This window comes from Ambystoma mexicanum, chromosome 7p (genome assembly GCF_040938575.1).
Source record: "Ambystoma mexicanum isolate Mex_15411 chromosome 7p, UKY_AmexF1_1, whole genome shotgun sequence".
Classification (NCBI taxonomy): Eukaryota; Metazoa; Chordata; class Amphibia; order Caudata; family Ambystomatidae; genus Ambystoma; species Ambystoma mexicanum.
Window position 1 is genome coordinate 605,569,623 of NC_090939.1, and position 18,586 is coordinate 605,588,208.

An 18,586-nucleotide genomic window follows, 5' to 3' on the forward strand; every position below is an offset into this window, starting at 1 on the left:
ATGGCTGATAAAGTAACCTCAACTAGCGGAGTGCGGTCAGTTTTAAGGTGCACCAGCCTCCTAGGAGTGAGATTGGCATATGAGGCTGAAGAACAAGAAGATGAATCTAAAGAGTTTCCAAATAGTATAGGAGATTGGGAGAGATCAAGCTGCCTAACAGGTGTAGTGATATTCTGTAGGTTCTGAGTTTGGGTGTCTGGTACTAAAAGTACCTCGTGGAAACCTAACCTACATGAGTGTTATGAACAGGAGAAGCCTCTTCATCTAAGCCTTCAATTAGTTGGTTCAAACTAATGGGAGGTTCATAAAATAAATTAGAAACAGGCAGGGTTAAGCTGGATCTCAAATTCATATCATACATGCTACAATTGATAATGGAATGATCTGTGGCATGGACTTGGACTACAACAGAATTTAAATTGGAGAAAACTAATGCTGGGATGCCAGGCATATTAACAGTGGTTATGGAGTGCTCACTAGAATCATTTGTATTTAGTATAGAGCAAGCCATGATTTCCCATGGAACTTGTCCACTGCTGGGGAGTTGCTCCGAAGATATCACAGCATTCGTCTTCAGTGAGTCAGATATCTATGTGAAATCTATCAGTGGTGAATTAGGTTCTATATTTGTCTGTATTTGTGGATTCATCTGGATTGTATTCATGGCCATCGATCCCCTTTCAGGGCTCTTGATGTTACAAGAATTCCTTATATCTGTTGTTAATGATTGGACTCTTCTGCGTTTTTCAACATTTGAACACAGAACAACTTTAGTCGTAGGACCCTTTGGCGGCGGCATTCCTGTTTTTAGAGTATATAAGTAACTCATATTGTGTTTGACTGACCACTGCACTCCGCACACTCCAAACAACCAACAGATGCTAACGTAGTGGAGATGCCAGTTGTCAAAAGGCTCAAAAGCTCAGAATCGCAGGCACCGGCCGTGGATATGTTAACTAAGTTTGCAGAGACACAAGTTCACACACGCCAAGATAATAGAAACAAGTTGAGGCCAACAGGAAGGAAGGCTGGTTCAAAGGAGCAATCCCACAGTCACCAGTTGTGTAATTGATGACAAAACTTAGTACCAAAATGATGTCCGATCAAATGTGTGGGCGGCTTGAGGAAGGTATCTTGGAGGGACCGTACAACCGTTTGGAAAAGAAAGTTCAACTTGATGGTATGCAAATAGAGTCAAAACTGAGCTCTGGGAATAGTTGACTTGATTTACAATTCGTATTTCCAGAAAACAACAAAGAAACACGCTCATTTCACTTCCAAGGCTCATTTAGCTGGGGTGCTGGGCATGTACCTTTCTTCCAGCAAGTGAGGTAAGAAATGTGAAGCTAATCAGAATGCAAGGGCCTCTGATCTGTCCGCGCCTGGCCCAAAGATCTAGACCCACAGTCACCAGCCACCTGAGAGCTGCAGATAGTCGAATCAAAGGCGAAGTGCACAGACGCCGACCTCTCAATTGCTGGGAGGAACTTGGCGGACCATAAGGGATACTGTGTATAACAGCCGGTCATCATGGAGAGCACCTCAATCAAATATGCACTTGTTGTTTTTTGTAGTTAATGCAATGCAAGTATACGTATACAATCACAAATAATGGCAATTCCCAAGAGCGAGGAGAAGAATTTCAAGGGAAAGGTTGCAGCCTGACTAGACCATGAGGGTGTTTTCTTGGTATGAGGTTGAATAATTAGGCCGGTGGCTCAAAGGCTTCAGCCTGCATTCACCGCCGGATAAACAATGTACGCTTAAACAATCGAAGATATCAAAACAAAGTTTCAAGAATGCTCAAGATAAGTCAGTGTGGTGCCGCGTCTGCTTCAGCGTACCATACGCCAACCACTTGTCACCCGCGCTTTGTGCGAGCCTGTATACTTATAGGGAGGTGCTTCCTTAAAGGGGCAACGCTTGATATGGTGAAAGTTGGTTCCAACTGCTAGCACGTAGAACAAAGTTTGAAATAAAGCAGGCAGCCAACACTTTTTTTTTAACATCTTTTTATTGAGGTAGTGGCAGGTACACAACTCGGCCCAGCAACATAACAAGAATATCATATAGTGGCACATTTTGCATTTTCACAGGTGATACATATTCACATAGGGTCTTCATTGTCCGACGGCAGTTCACATAAGTATGTCCTGAACGGGCCCCAGATGTCCTTCGGTCGGCTCATTCTCGACTGAGTCAGTACATATTGTTCCTCATTCTCATTCACATATGTCAATTCTCGTAGAAAGGTGTTCATGCTCGGGGGCGTAGGGCTTTTCCAAGCCTGGAGGATACATTTTTTAGCAACTGCGCAAGAAACATTAAAGAGTCTTCTAGTTCTCTCAGAGCACTTCCAATATCACCAAACAGGTATTTTTGTGGAGACAGGAATGGGGATATTTGTGTGATTTCCGCCAGCAACTCAGCCACCCTCCCCGAGATCCGCTGCAGCTCAGGGCAGTCCCAATACATGTGGAAGGACCCTGCTTGTGGGGTGCCGCACTTAGGGCATTCGCTCGAGGAGTCCGGCAAAAACCTTGCCATTGTGGCCGGCGTATAGTGCAGCCTATTAAGAATTTTAAATTGTATCTGGCGTAGTCCTGCATTGAGCGAAACTTTTTTAGTGAGTGAACAATACTTCACCCATTTCTCGTCAGGTATGGGCATCTGCAAATCTGTTTCCCATTTTACTTTCACATTGTTGGTTGTGGGGGTGTGGGCCTGCACCGATGCATATAATTTGGAGACTCCCAGACCCCCCTGAGTTGTGATCAATTGTAAACATGGGTGTGAAAGTGGCTCATCAGGAAAGAGGGGCCATCTAGCCTGGAATGCTGATCTCATTCGGTAATACTGGAGTGTCCAAAGCAGTCCTCTCCCCAAGGCCCTTAAAATATCTATTAAGCTAACAAATTTCCCCTCTATGAACATGTCCCCTACCACCATTTCTCCGTTAGGGTCCCATGCTTCCTGCATGTCCGTATCAAACATGGGAGGAATGCTGGGAAAGTTCCACAAGGGAATTTGCGGGTTATAAGGTTTTTCAATTTTAAGTCTCCGACATATTGCCCCCCAAGCCCGGACAGTGCAGCTCGCCGGATCATATTCACACATGTCTCTATGTCGTGGGTCGAAAATAATTGATCTCACATCAGAGGGTGCAACTGTGTGTGTGTCTCTACCCATGCGTGGGGTGCATCTTCTGCCGCCTCATACCAATTTCTCGCGAATTGCGCATGTGCAACTAGATAGTAGAGTTCAAAGTCCGGGGCAGCTATGCCTCCGGAAATATATGGTTCCACCATTTTCTCCCACCCCATTCTAGCAGTCTTCCCCTTCCAGAGAAATGTGGTCACCATTGATCACAGCCTGGAGAAGAATTCCCTGCCTGGCCATATCGGGATATTCACAAACAGATATAGTAGCTTAGGAAGGACGGTCATTTTTAGTACTGCTATCCTGCCATGCAATGAGATAGGGAGGTGCCTCCATATCGCTAGTTTCGCATTAATTGACTGTAGCGCCCCTTCGTAGTTGTCAGTAAATAAAGATTGTCTGCTCCTGGAGACCAGAACGCCTAAATATCTAATATATCCCTCCGACCTTTTAAGGCCATCCATAATTTCCGGGCATTTAGTGCAAGGGGTGAGTGGGATAATTTCTGATTTAGTATTGTTCACGGTGTAACCGGAGTAATCAGCAAATTCGTGTATATCTGCCATTATGGGTGCAAGGTTTTTGTCGGGTTCACGGATATATAACAGCGTGTCATCTGCATAAAGTGAGATCAGCTGATTGGAGCCTTTCACGACTATACCTTTATCTTTGTGTCGCAATCTAACTGCAGCAGCCATGGGCTCTATTGTTAGAGCAAATAGGATTGGCGAGAACGGCACCCCTGTCTTGTGCCCCTCCCCAGTTCGAACATGTCGGACAGGGTTCTGTTAGTACAGACTCTAGCCCCGGGCTTTGTATAGAGCAGACGGACATATCTGATAAAATAGGGTCCCACCCCGAACGCCTCCAACACCGAGAAGAGGTACTCCCATGAGACCGAGTCAAATGCCTTCTCGGCTTCGAGGGACACCGCGACCGCCTGTCTGCCCGGATCAATTTGTGCCATGATCCCAAACAGCCTGCGGAGGTTCAACGCAGTAGACCTCTGGGGAATAAACCCGTTTTGGTCCGGGTGGACCAGTGCTGGAACTATGGGTAACATACGATTGGCCATGACCTTCGCGAAAATCTTTGTGTCGGTATTTATGAGCGAGAGGGGTCTGTAAGAGGACATATCCTGGGGCGGGCGTCTGGGCTTGGGAAGCCCTGTAATAATAGCTTCCCTCATTGTAGGGGGCAATATGTGCTGTTCGAGGGCCTCCTCCCACGTTCTGAGTAGAATAGGGGCCAGTTCCTCATGGAACTCCTTATAGAATTCAGCCCCCAGTCCATCAGCTTTACCCGACGTGAGATCCTTGATCGCTTCAGCGATTTCTTCTATTGTGACAGGTAGCTCCAAAGCCAATCTATTTTCGTCCGGGAGTGTCGGAAGACCCAGTGAGGCCAGGTATTCTTTTATCTCAGTGGGGGTTTTCCGGTCTCTATTTGCATACAGTGCTTTGTAGAATTCAACAAATTCATCATTAATACATTTATTGCTTGTGACCATTACAGTTGGAGCTGTTTGAATGGCGGCTATCGGGGCGTTATTTGTTTCATTCCTAATCAAGATGGCCAGCATCTTTCCCGCCTTAATCCCCTCTCCGTAGCGACACGCCCGCATGGGGGCCGCGATGTATCGTACCTCCCTCGTGGCTAAATTGTCAAAGTTCCTAAGGAGTTTATGAATTCCAGCAAGGGTGTCCCTATCGTGAGTGCGGCTGTATACCTCCTCCAGTTCTTTCAGTTCCCGTTCCACCACCTCGAGGTCCCGTTGCACCCCCTTCAAGAGTCCCGTTGATTTGGACATAAGGATTCCTCTAATCCAAACCTTGAATGTTTCCCAAACCGTGGATATCCGATCTACCGTCCCCAGGTTGTCTACAAAGAAGTTGGTTATCTCCTCATGTAGTGTCTCGGCCACGTTTGCATCTCCCAGCAATCCCCACGGCATTCTCCACCTCCTAGCCTGTCTGGGAACATCCTGGAACACGAGGCTCAGTAAGACTGGAGAGTGATCGGACAGCGTGCGGGGGAGGATCGTGCAGTCGCAGCGTATTCGAGATGTCCGAGGAAATTAACCAGTAGTCTATACGCGGTTCACTGTCATGCACGGATGAGTAGTATGTATATTGCCTATTATCCAGGTGCAACACCCGCCAAGCGTCTATCAGTGACAACTGCGGAAGGAGTTGGTTCAGGGTTACCGGCATTTCCCCCCACACCAACACATATCTTCCCATTGGATCTGCCTCGTGTCCCTTAGTACGGAATCCTAATGCAGGATGTGTGAGTGTTATGACCCCCCTGGATTGTGAGGAATATTCTGTATAATAACGTAGCTTGCCCCATTTAGCCATTATGCTTTGGTTAACCGCTCCCTGAGCGTGCGTCTCCTGGAGCATTAGGATCTGAGGACCGTGCCTGGCGACATAGTTCTCTACCTTCCTGGCTTTCATCGGGTTGTTTAGCCCCCGGACATTCCAAGACAATAAGGTTATCTTCACCCCGTCACCCGTTCCCCCATACATCCAAGCCGTGCCATTGCTTCCACCATACCTTGAGTTTACCTGATGTGGGCGAATCGTGTACCCACCAGACCTGATTTCGACCACCAACCTGGAACTGAAATTAAACCAATTCACACCCCAGGTCCCTAACATGCCCTAGTAGCAATAACATTCTGTAACTTCCCGATTTCCCCAACCCCACCCTCCACCCACATCATCCGCCCCAACTTGACGATGTACCCTTAAACCTTTTAGGAACTTTCCTGTGGGTGCCACGTTGTCGTCACAAGGCCACCAGAGCGGGCTCACGACCCGCTTCGAACGTTACTCAGAGCCCCCCAGCGGGAGCAGAATTCCGTTACACATCAACAAAGCAGCAACAAAGGGTATGTGCGCAACCAGGTTCAGTCAACAGGGCCCCGGTCTCCCCCTCCCGGAGGTGATCTTCCGTTCTGGTCCGGCCCACGGCCTCTAGGTGGTAGGGGTATAGTTGCTTCCACATACGCCAGAGCGGCGGCCGGGGTCTCGAAAAAGTGTGCTCTTCCTCCATACTGGATTCACATCTTGGCCGGGAATATTAGCGCATATGGGACCTGACGTGCCCTCAGTAGCCGCTTGACGGGCTCATATGATCGCCTGCTAGCCTGTACCCCCGCAGCAAAGTCTGGATAAACATGTATGCGGTTCTCCTCATATTGTAGTGTCCCAATTTCTCTTGCCTTTCTAAGTATTGTATCTCTGTCTCTGTAATTCAACAGTCTAGCAATGACGGGTTTCGGCACGGGGGCCAGAGTGCGATGCGCTCGCTCAACCAGGAATTGGCTCGAAAAGGATTCTGTCCCAAAAAGAGTCTTAAGAAGGTTTTCCACTTGCTGTTCCACTGCGCCTTTCCCGAACTTTTCAGAAACCTCCACAATCCGAATGTTGTTCCTTCGGGATGTAGATTCTAGGTCCTCGCATTTACTTTGCAACGCGTTCATGCCTGCTTTAAGCTGCGCTATGTCACGATCGTGTCGCGCAATGGTGTCTTCGATTTTGTACCAATTCTGTCTTCAGCTTCAGTGATTCTGAGGCTCTCCTTGTCGACTCTAGTTTTCAGTGCTCCTATAGTGTTGACAATGTCATCTAGCTTCACATTTAGGGATAGGAAGCCATTCTGCACTATCGTGTTAAGGCGATCAACCCTGTTGCCGCTGTCCATGCCAGGTTCAGCTGTTGATGTTGTCGACAGATCTGGTTCATGGTTGACTGCCTGGCTACTGGTGAATGAGTCCATCGGGCCTTTCTTTTTCCCGGTCGCCCCCTCTGCCGCTTTTTCCTGTTTCCTCGTGTTACCCATGTCCGCCACACCAGCCGGGCCACCACCACGGCCCGGCGGGGGTTATGGATCCTGTGGGACTATACCGTGGGGGCAGGCTGCCTGTGCCGCGTAGGATATTATCTGTTGAGTGGGATTGTTCAGGCCGGGGTACCACAAAAATAGTGTTTCATGGAGCCATCAATGTCCAGGCGCCAGTGGTCACTTGTTAATTCGCCCACTTACAATGGACTGTGTCCTCCCAAGTAGAAAGGAGCTGATTATCCCAGATAATGTTTGAATCCGAATCAGGGCCCCAGCGTGGTGCTCCCAGATCTAGTCCGGCCCTATAGCGCGGGGGAGGGCCTCAAGAACCTTGCCCCCCAACCGCTGAATGCCGCACAACTCACCGTCTCAGTGGCACCGAGCCCCGCGTCGTCTCTACCGCCAACTTGCAGGAAATATAGCATGCGCGGCGTGTCCGGCTACAGGCCAGAAAATGGAGTCGCTCCTTCGGTCATGGCTCAGGTCGGGGGGGAAGGATATCACGCCGTCCGACGACGGCCCGCTTCTCAGCACCCGCCGCATCGCGGCAGGGAGCTCCAGCTCTCGCCCTACAGGATTGCCTCAATAACTGCGAAGGCAGTGCCCCACCGGGCTCCCCCGGTCGCATCTTGCCGCCAGTCCAGAGCAGGGCCCACGAGCCAGCAACACTCGCCCGCACAGCCACGTGCACGGGACCCAGGGGGGGCCACCTCAGTTGATCCGCAGTGCCCACGGGTCCAGCTCCGCGACCTTGGCACAGCAGCTCCTCCTCTCTATGCCTCTCTGGCCAGAGCGTCAGCGGCGCGGGGTGCAGATCAGCCGGACGTCCCTCGCGGCACACTCGCGGGCCTTCTCCCGCTCACCCCGCCAAAGCCGATATCTCCGTGAGTTTTAGTCCGCCGCTCCCAGGATTTCAGTCGGGTGTGGACTGGGTCAAGGTGCACCCTCTGCTCGACTCCACTATCCGTTGGTGGCTCCGAAACAGGATTCAAATATAATTTGGATTTCTGTCGGGCCGGAGCTCTCACTTCAGGCGGCCAACTTGCCCGTGCGCAACAGCGCCCCCTGGCAGCCAACACTTTGACAGCAGGTAGATGATGATCCAACTCATCACCAGACACTTGTCAACGCATTTCTCTGCACTGTTTTTATTTTTTTTATTTTTAAGAAGCACTTGGCTCAAAGGGAGTTCAAATTACCCTGCAGTCACCAAACGCCAGATCTATGTTCGCTGTGAATGTAGAAAAATTTCCCTTGTGCGATCGTCCAGCCGTTACGGATAAGGTTCTTGTTATTATACTGCGAGTCTCTTATTCGCACCAACCAACAGAACACAAGAACACACTCAGTCAATGCTCCGCTAGGGATTGAAGGTTTTATAGTAGGACTGTTCGCTCAAGTTCTCCAAGGTGCGCCTCCAACAATGGATGTGGAAAAAAGACTCTGCTTGAACCAAAGCAGCAGCCAAAAACATTACACAAGAACATACTCAGTCCACACTCCACCACGTTCCGCTAGGGAGTGAAGGTTTTATGGTAGGACTGTTTGCTCGAGTTCTCCAAGGTCCGCCTCCAACAATGGATGTGGAAAAAAGACTCTGCTTGAACTAAGGTGTAACGCTCACCTGACTCCCACAGAGGCGCTGGCCTGGTTCGCGCTGCTGTGACCTCTTCTAAGGTGATGCGCAGGGTTCGGAAGACGGACTGGACCGGGCCCCCAAATCTGGCTTGTCTGGCTCGCAGAAGTATCCTTCTGTAGGCGAAAATAGGGGATTAACTGTCTGCGGGGTAATGCAATCGGCCTCCCACTTTCCCCTCTCACCTTCCTCGAAACCCTTCTGTGATTCCTCGTAGCATCTCACCTTAGGGTCTGGAAGGACGAGCTCTCCATCCTGCTTCTGATGCAGGGGCGCGTTGGTATCCAGTTACTTCACTGGATTTTCCGATTGGTGAGAACCAAACTTGCTTGGCTTCCAGGTAAGTTTTTTGATAAGAGGTTCCCCTTGTGTCCATGCATTAATGTACTAATGCTAGTGTCTTTTTCCCCATAGGGGCCGGGGTACGGAATGCCGGGGAACAGGCACCGACCCGAGATGAGAGGTGAAATCCTTGTAGAAATCAGGTAAGTCTTTAATGAGCTTTTTTTTGGTAATGTCTTTTCATTCGCTCATTAACGCTGATGTCTCTTTTTCCCCTTAGGGGCCGGGGTCCGGAAATGCCAGGATGCGGCGCGGACCCGAAATGGAGAGGGAATGAATCAACAGGTAAGTCTTAACATGGAGATTTAGCTTTCCTTATTCCCTTCTCTCTCTCACCTTTTGTTCTGGTCTTTTTCTCCCTAGGCGCTGGGGCGTGACTGCGAATCCGGATGATCGCTGCTGAACATGGAGGCGCCCTGTAAAGGTGAGTGGAATGCGGTGCTGCAGCGATCGACGCAATGAGCTTTTAAATACAAGTTTTCCTTTTCAGGATTGTCGGCGAGATGTCTCCGGGATGCGGTTTTAGCAGGTAAGGACTTTTCCTTCTTCTGTTCTCTTCTTCTCTTCCTTTGCAGGTGATCCAGGATGCTGGCAGGCGTGGCAGAAGTCAGGATGCAGGAGCAGACACGGTGAGCGTCCAGCTGCTAGATGCAGAACAACGCGAAGCACGTGTGGCTGTTCGGGTGGGGTTTAAATAGCCTTGGAAGAAGTTCCAGGTATGTATCCTTCCTCCAATCAGGTATGTATCCTTCCCCGACCACGCCCGGATGGTAAATTAGTCCCACAGGTAAAGTAGTTCCTTTCAGGCCTCAAGGAAGCTGGGATCCTGCAGCATGGTCTGCATCAGGTAAGTGCACCCAACCACTCCCATAATGAGCCTGGCGCCTATGGCGCCAGGACTGATGTCTTTTATGAGCCTGGCGCCATAGGCGCCAGGACACTGTCCAAAGGGCCCCTATATGGGGTTGCTGGGTCCTTCCTTGGGGACTGGATGTCCGCTTTCGGGGACGCAGGGCTTGAACCGGCTCCCCGGGAGCGGGCATCATGACATAAGGCTGCAGCCAAAGACGTTTCACAAGAACGCACTCAGTCCACACTGCCCCACGCTCCACTAGGGAGGGAAGGTTTTATGGTAGGACTGTTCGCTCGAGTTCTCCAAGGTGCTCCTCCAACAATGGATGTGGAAAAAAGACTCTGCTTGAACCAAAGCTGCAGCCAAAAACATTACATAAGAACACTCAGTCCACACTCCACCACGCTCCGCTAGGAAGTTAAGGTTTTATAGAAGGACTGTTCGTTCGAGTTCTCCAAGATACGCCTCCAACAATGGATGTGGAAAAAAGACTCTGCTTGAACCAAAGCTGCAGCCAAAAACGTTATACAAGAACACACTCAGTCCACACTCCACAGTAAAATTATCAAGCTGCTTATTTATAGAGTCCATGTCAATATGTGTGTGTTTTGCCACAATGTTCAGTAACGTTGGTTTCCACATAACGGGACACTTTTCATACCGTTGTGGCTTGTGGGCTGTGTCCCTGTCAGAACCGGTTTTCTATCTCAATTGTTTCCCTCTCGAGCCTTTGCTTTTTGAGAGTTGGAAGCAAGATTGGGCAGTGCCTGGCAACAGTGGCAGAGCCAGGGGAGGTGCAGGGGGACATCTGACCCCCCCTGGTGCCCAGTGCACCCCCATCCTCCTGCTGGAGCCCTATTATTTGTCCCCCTCCCCTGGCACCAAAAGTGGCGTCCCCTTCTGCTTGGCAACAGTGGTGGTTTCCAGGTAAAATAATTCTCATTCTGAATTTATTTCTTTTTTTAAACTTTATATAACTTCGCACAGAGATATAACATCGCTTATACATACAACCAAGTGTCATTCGCCCAAGCGTTATTACAGTGGTAGGTGGTTCGGTTACATGTTATATAACTTTGTCACAATGTCTCATTTGCGTTCTCCTCGTTAGCCTCTTTATTAACCATGTATTGACGGAAAGCTCCCCAAATGTCTTTTGGCCGATTTGTAATGGGTGTATGCTTCCTCCTTATCATTCGCCCAAGTCATGTCTCTCTCCCATTCCTCTATCGTAGGTGCCTTAGCGCTTTTCAACCTCATTAATATGGATCTATGTGATCCGACCGCGGCTGATTTTGCCGCAGCCGGAAAGTTTGCATGAGAAAGGTGCGAACCACCAAAAGTTTGCACCTTTCTCGTGCAAACACACATACATACCCACACCCCCACCCACACCCACAACACACCCATGACACACCCCACACCCTCAACACACCCCCACCCACACCCCCAACATAAACAAACCCCACTTACCTTTTTCTTCACGCTGAGTCCCTGCGGCGCCAGTTCCCTTTCTCTTCCGTGATCGGGAACCGGTGCCGCAGGGTCCTTTTCTTTCTTTTTTTCTTTTATGGGGGCTGCAGGGGTTTCCCCTGCAACCCCTGCTCACTATACTGTCCCTGCAATGCTACCACCAAAGGTTCGAACTTTTGGTGTTCGAACCTTTGTTGGTAGCATCTTTAGAACTTTTTGTTCATGCAACTGTTTAGATACAGTCTTTTTGTACAATACCATTAATATAGCTCGTTTTGCAATCAGTAGACCTATGTTTACAAGCTTACGTTTCAATGGGTTCATTTTGCACACATATCCCAACATACATATTTCAGGTTCCCATCTTATTGACTGGTCTGACATCTCCTCCAGCGCATCGCACACCTTGCGCCAATATTCAGTGAGTGCCCCGCAAGACCATAACATATGCATTATATCAGCATCTTTATTCCGGCATCTTGGACACCGCCCCTCAGATGCAGGGTACATTTTCTTGAGACGGGCCGGGTGAGGTGTACCCTATTTAATATTTTGAAATGAATCAGTCTATATCTAGAGTTGTACGATACTTGTTTAGTTAACCTGCATAGCTGGAGCCAGTGTGCATCCGTAAAGGTTGTGTTCAGGTCTTCCTCCGAATCGCCTTTGATATCTGGTATGTGAACCTCCCTTGTCACCAGTGCCAGTTTATATATAGCCGAGGCAGATTTTCTGGCCGCACCGGGGGAGAGTGTATAATTTATACTCTGATGTGAGACGGGTTCCTGGGGAAATCCAGCCCACACCGATGCTATGGCTGATCGGAGCCTGTAGTATTGTAGCCTCTGAAGTGGGTTGTCCCCTATCTGCGTTTTGATATCCTGCCATGTTACAAATACCCCATCACGATACAAATCACCAAACCACATTATGCCTGCTTCGCGCCAGTGTGTAGCCAGCACTGCATCTCTGGATGGGTCTAGATATGGGACATCCCAAACTGACAGCGCCGGACAGTATATTGTGTTTGAGGGTGTTTGGGTTAGTTTCCACCAAGCTTGTTGAATGGCTATTACTGGATCGAGGTGATTCACGCCCCTCTGTCTTCCCGATACCACCCCGTGTAGAAGTGTGGCCTTACTCTTCCCTTGTCTTTCTAGTTCCACATATGATGTGCATGGTCCTGCCTCCCCCCAATGTATCGCATAGTATGCCTGGGCTGCCAAATAATAAAATTCTAAGTCTGGGGCGGCTAGCCCTCCCCATTGGTATGGTAGTGTAAGGCGTTTCCAACTAACCCTTGCCTACCTCCACACAAACACGGAGCATGCCCCAGCCATTGTCGTGACAAAGGACCTGCCCGGCCATAGTGGCATAGTGCTGAGGAGATAGAACAGTTTGGGTAAAATAACCACCTTCACTAATGCCACTCGGCCTAACAGCGAAATTGGGAGTTGTGTCCATCTTTCAAGTTTAGTGTACAGTTCCCTGGCCAGTATGTCGTAATTCAAAGAGCGTACCAGCGACGTTGAGCGTGCTACCTCCACCCCCAGATAGTTCACCTGTCCGGGCGAGCACCTCAGTCCAAACAGGTTGCTAGGCTCCTTCGTGAAGTCTGTCAGTGGGAACACTTCAGACTTATTGCTATTTAGGTGGTGGCCCGAGTAGTTCCCAAAGTTCTGGACTGAGGATATCACCCTCTGAAGGTACCTTTCAGGTTCCCTCACACACATCAAGATGTCATCTGCATAAAGTGTTATCAATTCAACCCAGCCAGCTATGAAGATTCCAGCTCTGGCATGGCGTGCCCTCATAAGATCTGCTAAGGGATTCGATCACCAATGCGAATAATAACAGAGAGAGCGGGCATCCCTGCCCGGTACCCCCTGCAAGTGTTAACACCTCAGATAGCACCCCGTTCATGCACACCCTAGCAAAAGGCTGCGTATATGGGAGCCGCACCCACTTTACAAGGTTAGGGCCGAACCCATAGTTGTGCAGTACCCCAAACAGGAATGGCCAGTACACTGTATCAAAGTCTTTCTGCATGTCCAGGGAGAGTGCAACTCCGTCAGAGTCTTGCGGTATCCTTGCCAGGACACTGTACAGTCTCTGTATGTTGGATGCTGTTGATCGCCCTTGTATGAAGCCCGCCTGGTCTTCATGGACCATATAAGGCATCTGTGGATTAAGCCGGGAGGCTAATATCTTTGCAAATATTTTCACGTCTGTATTTATCAGAGATCGATAAGACCCACAATCTTCCGAAGGTTTCTCAGGCTTCAATAGTAATGCCAGCCTCCAGTGCCTCAGCCCAAACCGCTAACAAGTGCGGGGCAAGGGCGTCCCTGAATTCTTTGCAGAATTCCGCCCTAATCCGTCGGAGCCAGGTACTTTCCCTCCCGGCAAGCTTTTGAACGCTTCTTTAATATCGCCCAGCGTTATAGGTGTTTCGAGTACGGTGCAGGCATCGGGAGATAACAGCATTGTAGGTATCTTGGCTAAGTACTCGTCTATCACGCTTTCCGTGGCCACGCTTTGAGGTGAGTATAGATTCCCATAGAAGTTGTAGAACACCTCGCAGACCTCTTCCTCTTTGTTTACCACCCTCTCATCTCGCCTGGCTATGCATGGAATGGATGTGTTACCCTTCTCACTGCGGATCATCTGAGCGAAGAGTTTCCCAGGTCTTTCCTGTTCCCCATATCTACGTGCCGCTGCTGGTCTATCAAAGTAGCGCAATTCTCTGTCTGCTGCCTCTTGATATTCATCCAGTTTTAATTTAATTTCCGTTGATGTGTGGTGCTGGGTTACTTACATATTCCGTCTGTAATTTCAATAATGCCTCTTCCCTCCTCTTGAGCTCCCCTCTGATATCTCGGAGGACTCCAAATTCGTGGACATCGCAACCCCACGCATATAAACCTGAAATGCCTGCCATAAAATAGCTTGTGTGTTCACTGACCCTTCATTGTTTTCGAAAAAGTCAGCAATATGTTGTAACATACTGGATCGGAATACTGGGTCTGATAAGGACGCTGCCTTAAATCACTGTTGGGACCTACAGGGGTCCGCTTTGGGAATATTCAATGTGAGTGTCTCTGGGGAGTGATCGGATAGTTTTCTGGGGAGTATTTGGGACTCGACCACCCAACCGAATGCCCTGTGTGATGTCAGCCAGAAATCTATGCGGGAGTGCATGTCATAAACCGACGAGTAAAAGGTGTAAGCCCTCTGTGACCCATGCAACGAGCGCCATACATCCCTCAAAACCAAATCTCCCATGTGTGTTTGTATCGCGGATGCCGCACCCATCAGTCTCCTGGTCAACGTTGATGTGCGGTCCAGTAATGTATCGAGAATGGTGTTGAAGTCGCCACCACATATCACTAATGCAGTGGGGTATTTAGTGCACGCTTGCAACATCTCTACATAGAACTCTGAGTTGTCAATATTGGGGCCGTATACATTTATCAATAACAGATCCCGTTATTTTACATCCATGTCCTTGCATTGGCTTCTCGTTAGACCAACGAGAAGCCAACGCAGAGACATGAATGTAAAATAACGGGATCCAACACATGAAATTTGTCATTTTTGACCAATGAGCAGAGATGAATGAGTTTTCTTTCTTTAGTTAACTTATTCAATGCTACATGCCGTGATTTGAAAAAGGCTAATGCCGAAACACGTGTCAACATTAAGGGCACATTGTGATGTTTTTTCCAATTAAATATTGGTGACAAAAATCTAACTGGCGCAGGTCTCTATGAGTGTTTGTGTTCTTCCAGTTTTTTGGCGGTTCTTTAGCTTTTCACTGCCTTACTTGTGAGACGCGACAGTCAAAAGATCTTATGCAATAGTACTAACTATCCCAACTATACATAGGAAAAGCAGCAATCAGAAAGGGGCGCCAATCAGACCAGTCTTGACAAAAGCTAAACCTATTTTATGTTTATCAATAACACTTCAGCATTCTCCAACTTCCCATGCACTAGCACTATCACATATATACCGTTTCTATTGCTCTCTATACTGTAATATATGAATAGTATTGACCTGTGGATCAGGATCATAACTCCTCGTGTTTTAGTTGAGTATGAGGTGTAATATCGATGCCCCCCACCCTGGGGACACTTTCTGTTCCTGGGATTTTAGCAAATCAGTTTCTTGCAACAATAGCAATTGGATCTTTATGGGTGAGCCTAGTCCCCTCCCCTTCCAGTTCAGTAACTTCACTCCAGTCTGACCATTATTAGCCATCTTTCCTTGTGTGCCATCGTGTGACCCTCACAACCCTGTACCATCTCGCAAATCGACCATAGCATGTTGCATTCAATCTGCGCATTTTCAAAACTGTTTCACCCCAACATTCCCTGAATCCCACCTCCCGCTCCCTCATAGTGCCCCAAACTTTGACTATGCAATCCCCCAATCTCTCCCCCCCCTCCTCTCCTACCTTGTTTAATCAGAACATGCACTTGCATCAGGAGTACTGTTTCCGTGGTGCCTAGAACTACCAGCTGACACATTATTAAAGCTTAAGCTGGGCGTAGTCATTTATGAATATTCAAACTTACGTTACCAAAAACACATAATGAATTACATGGTCACTACAGAGGGCCTGTATTGTCCCTACTCAACGTCAGCATAAACATTTTGCTTGACTCTGCCTCAATCTCACTGTTCCGCCTGCCATGACCTAGAGCATGAAATAACAGATAATCGACCCTTGTTAAGACCATAACGCATATCCCACAGTCACTATTACAAAGCCATATTACCAACACATTGGACGTCAGCGCAAGTATACTGCGCCATTCCTCATTGTCACTGTCCTTCTTCCAGTGGCTGCTTTTCTGGTAAGGGAATATTGGCCTCTACAAACGATGCAGCCTCTTCTGGAAACGTAAAGAAGTAGGTTTTATTTTTAAATTGCATGCATAGCCTAGCTGGGTATAGCATTGCAAAGGGTATCTGGCGTTCTCTCAGCAACTTCTTGAGCCCAATAAATGAGCATCATTCCTGTTGTACCGTCAGCGTGAAGTCCGGGAAAATGCAAATCAGGCTTGAGCCCATTCTCAGGTCATGCTTCTCCCATGCCGCCTTCAGTACCATGTCCCTATCTCGGAGGTTCATCAGTCTTGCAATGATCGGCCTCGGGAACGCACCAGGTTTAGGTTTTGCTGCCAGAGATCTCTGAGCATGTTCTACCATGAACATTTGGGACCAACCCGGGTCTCCTAATAAGTCTTTTAACAGACCTTCCACAGCCATTTCCATGGGACCTTTTTCAGGGCATCCTCTGGGGCCCCTGTGATCCGGATATTGCTCCACCGCGATCTTGCTTCCAGGTCTTTGCACTTCATCTTAATACTGCCAAGGTCTTTCGCCATTGTTATGACCGTGTTCTGCAGTGATTCTCTGGCATCTTCGGCTGTGCCTATTCTTGTTTCATCCTCTGTGATACGATGAGTATCTTTTTCCAGTTGATTCCGGATTGTAGAAATGGTAACATTAATGCAGTCTAGTTTGCCATATATGGCCGCGAATCCCTGTTGCATAATGGCCACCACCCCTTGTAAGTCCACAGAGAGTGACATTGGGGTCGTTGTTGGAATTTCATGGCTGCTTGCTCCTTCATTACTGGTATCTACCTGTTTGGCTGAGGGTTTGGTGAACTTGTCCATGGTGCCGCTTTTTTTGGTGGGCTGTCCCTTAGGCATTATAGTAGGGCTCTTGCGTCTCCCCGGTGCGCGGCACTATGTGCGTCAGTAAGGCAAGCACATTCTGTGGCTAGCCGCGGGTCTATGGTAACCCTGTTGGGGGAGGAGAACCCCTTACGTTACTCAGGAGCTTAACACACCAGTTGACGTCTGTGCTGCAGCACTCGCTAATGTCCCCATGCACCCCGCCTCCGGGTCACATCCGGTGCACCTCCGTGTGTCAGATATGCTTGGCTTAGGAGGTAGCCGAGGTGGTCCGCCTAAATGCTACTGTCCAAGGTGGGTGGAAGGGGGGGGATCAATGTGCGGTTTTTGGGTTTGTGCTGCGTCCAGCTCGCCTTGGCCCTTGAGATGAACGAGTGCCCCACTACCCACACGGTGCGTTTCCTCCTTCCTTGTGCTGCTGGGAAATGACAAGTGGAGGGAACAGCATGGTTAACTTACATTTATTCTGGCCTGATATAACGTTTGTAGCCTCCCGAGATCATCTCCCCAACCTCTTGATGTCCTCCGCCCCCAATCCCCTGACTGCCGCAGGGGTGGTGGCCCCTATTCGGAATGCATGTGACCCAAACTGGCCCCCTGTCAACCCCATCTTTGCCAAACCCTGCGCCATCACTTTTTTCCAAACTGGAATCGGCTTAGTGCCGACTCGTCTCTGTCCAAGAGCCACGGGGCCTCCGCCTCTGATGGCAGCCGCTGCCGGAGAAAGTTGGCCACTGCCGCCACTAGGCCTACCCTGCTTGTTTCGATGGCCTGCAGTGTTAGTGCCGCCCCCTTCCCTTCTGATCCGTTTTTGGCCCTCTCACATAGATGGCCACTTGGGTGCTGTTTACCTGCACGTCCCTTAAGCGTAACAACCCACTCCCCTTGCCGTTTTTGTTCTCTAACCCCTTCCGGGGATTTTAAGTTAATCAGGCCGTGCCTGATCTTTGGAACACCTCTGCCCTTGCAGAATTTTCACATTCGCCCAATTCAGTTTCCTCCTTGATTTTTGTAGTAAGCCCTTTTTAGTAGGCTAAAGCTCCCCAACCAACCTATCCTCGCTCTGCCTGCCCATGCAGGAGTTACCATGCTGGGAGTGCGCTGTTCCTGCCGAGTGAAGTTTAGCTGTAAACTTTGTTACCATTTCAAGCCCACTTGCCTTTCGCCCCACTCTAACCCCTTGTGGCTTGCCTGCCCCTGCAGCAATTCGCCAAGCTCTGATCATGAAGGAAGGAGCCAGGCCATTTGCCTTGTACATAGGCCTCCTTCCCCTCTTTTGTCCCTCCAGTAAGTCAAAGCTCCCCCGCCGTGATCCCAAAGTCAGCCGACCCGGCCACCCAGAGCTAGCCCTCTTTTCCCTTCCGGCCCCCAACTGCCCTCTATCTGGCATTTTAATTAGCGTCTTACTACCTCTACTGTTACCTAGCCACTGCCTCATCCCCCCTGTTACTTGTTCAATGACCCCGGATGGGTGGAATATGGGTAGTCTTGCAGATCTGTTCATGAAGTCCCGATTCCAAACGCAACCCTGTATCCCAGTGTCCTGCTTAATACCTTATT